Source organism: Oratosquilla oratoria, chromosome 14, assembly GCF_046742065.1.
Source record: "Oratosquilla oratoria isolate Oo_2021 chromosome 14, ASM4674206v1, whole genome shotgun sequence".
Lineage (NCBI taxonomy): Eukaryota > Metazoa > Arthropoda > Malacostraca > Stomatopoda > Squillidae > Oratosquilla > Oratosquilla oratoria.
In genome coordinates this window covers 29,631,662-29,635,006 of record NC_134790.1, presented here as the reverse complement: position 1 = coordinate 29,635,006, position 3,345 = coordinate 29,631,662, and positions in this window count along the sequence as shown.

Sequence of the window (3,345 nt, the reverse complement as noted above, 5' to 3'; positions counted from 1 at the left end):
GTTCCCTGGACTGGCCGAGCAGTCCAGTCTCCCTGAGGAACGCCACGGCTGGAACGCGGTTTTCCTCATAAATCCCTTACAGAGTGCATATTGTGTTGGCGTGCATGACTGTGTACAATGGAGTCTTCAGTAATGTGTTGTATAGTATGGGGTGAAGTGATATATCCTGGACGGTTATCCGTGGTGTTGCCATCCAGCCACTTCTTGTAACTTAGGAGGGCTGGATGACGGCCTGGGAAGGTGGAGTCTGTCCTATCGGGGGAGAGAGGATTCAGAGGGATGGATATCAGGGGGTCTGGCATGTTAAACTCATTGTTGTTAACATAAAGTATTGTCTAAATATATATCTAATAGAATTTATATTTTTTACTTCCATTTTCTATTTGATTGAATCTAGATTCCATTTTAAGTATCTAGGGAGAGATTCAGAGGGATGGATATCAGGGGATCTGGCCTGTTAAACTCATTGCCGTTACCATAAAGTATTGTCTAAATATATATTTAATAGAATTTATATTTTTTACTTCCATTCTTTATATAATTTGATTTAGACTCCATTTTAAGTATCTAGGGCTAGTATTACTAGTTTGATTTATTGTTTAAAAAGTATACTATTACTAATCATTTTCCAAAGAAAGCTATTGTAAAATAAATCATATATTATTATTTAATAACTTATATTAAATACGATTTTATTTATACAGAAAGAATTACAGCAAAATCTACATCAACAAAGAACTACGTTCTAACACATTATATGATTCTAATGAAGATGAAACAGATGGTTGAAGATTGACAGCGACAGCGGAAGATTTTATTTATACAGAAAGAATTACAGCAAAATTTACATCGACAAAGAACTACATTCTAACACATCATATGATTCTAATGAAGATGAAATAGACGGTTGAAGATTGACAGCAACAGCAGAACTAAGTTTCTATGAATCAAATAGTGCCAGTGAAGACGAAAAAGGTGAAAGTAGATCTTTTTACTCGAACATATTTGATCTATTTTCTTGCTAATATTGTTTTCTAAATCTAGTTTACCAATATTGTTCAAATATTCTAGTTCACTAATAATGTTACAATACATTTTTATATGTTTCTTATTTTTGTTTTTGTGTTGATTGAACACACCACTAATATTTCTGATCTATTTTCTAAGTACATCTTTGTTCTATAATGAATATTAGATACGTTGAAGTGAACATAATATACTTGAAGAAAACGGATATTAAAGTAGATGGATAAGAAGGAAACATTATTTAAAAATCTTCATTCTCTATCAAGAGTCGACACAAAACCGAAAAAATATATAAAACAAAAAATACTTGGACGTAGAAAAACAAAACCAAAACAGAGATTTTTCCGTGCAATAAAGAGAAAAATGAAATGAAAAATAGAAAATGGTTGTTTGGATTGTCAAAACTCGAAAAGACTTTTCTTTCTTTTGACAACTTTCCAACAACTTAAACCATTTGCTTTGGTCTCGCATCGTCACTATGTCAGAATAGTCAGGCGTCAGACAGAACAATATCTATAAAGAACATCACCGTATCAAACAAATCTAATCAAGTTAACCTAGTTAACGAAGTTAACCAATAGTCTTAACCTATTTCTTGAATAAAGCTGCCTAACGTTAGTACAAAAAGAAAAAACAATGCAATATATGTTCCCGTAAAAAAACTAAATTTTTAACTTTTTTTTTCAACACTGGAGTTTTGGAATGCTTCCAATCTCTCGACAATATAGCCTTGATTAGGTATATTTGCTTCTCTATCCTTTTAGGAATAGTTTCATACAAGACTTTATGACATTTTTTTTTTAAATCTATTTTCTTTTATTTTTCGAGAATAAATATTTGCAAACAAGATAAAGGGATATTTTAATTACTAAATCAACATTACATACCCGTTATTGAAGAATCAAGTAAATGATTATTTCATCTACAGAGATAACTTTAGACAATAGCAAATGAACTTTGTCACATGAGTCTTATTACCTTCTTTCCCTCAAGTATTCTAACCAATTCCAAACAACCAAAATCAAATTAGCTTACAAAAAATAAAAGGTGAAATTTGGAAGTGATCTTCTGAACTCAAGACATTGTTTTGGGTAAAAGAACAAGAATGAAAACGAATATTGACAAATTTCTGGACGAAGATTCTTCAAAGGAAAACAACAACAGAAAACTTCCAAGGAGCAACTGCCAAAAAGTTATGTGATATTGACTTTTGTAGTAATACATACATACATACATACATACAAACATACATACATACATACATACATACATACATACATACATACATACATACATACATACATACATACATACATACATACATACATACATACATACATACATACATACATTCATACATACATACATACATACATACATACATACATACATACATACATACATACATACATACATACATACAAACATACATACATACATACATACATACATACATACATACATAAATACATACATACATACATATATACATACCTTCATGCTTACATACATATATACACTCACCCTACACCTATTCATTTTTCCTTTTATATTATCTCCATCTAAAGAAAGGACCATCCTGTCTCCCACCCACTGTCTGGGTCAGATACAATACAGCAACACACAGTAGTAATACACCAAAATCTAAACTTTCAACTACATCCAAGAATACCAAACAATAAAAAAATTCTACATAAAATCAAATTCTATCGGATTAAAGGAAACCTGCTTATTAAAGACTTTTACTGTAACCAACAAACAACAAAATCCTGTTGTACTGATGTAGCTTTGATTACAATGAATCAATTTCATTGCGAGATAACGTATAAATTCCATCAAGTAATTATCTTTCAACAGAGTTTTTTCCAGTCTCAGGCGTTTATAATCTTTCTACATACTAAAGAATTCTTTGAAATTAAGTTACAATAAAGCGCACCATCCCACTCACACGCAGTGGGAAGTGAGAAACCCCTGTTACAGCCCTGTCAGTTGCGGCAAGCCGCTGAGCTTTTCAGGCCGATGTTGAGTCGCCTCCCCGCCTGGCTAGGGCTGTCGAAACCAAGGCGGCAAGCTCATAGTGGGTCCCGGGACTCGAACTCGCGATCCCAAAATTACAATAATGTTGCACAAACTGTGGTCGTCTACTGAAAGACAATGATTCAATTGTTACCATGTTTCATGAATATTCTGATTTAGTGTAATTGATCAAGTAATTAACTTTCAACTTGCGTTTATATCCTAAGTCTCCATATTTATATTCTTGAAAATATCTTTTGATTTCTTAGTAAATTCAGTACTCTATCCTTTCCAATCTGTTAT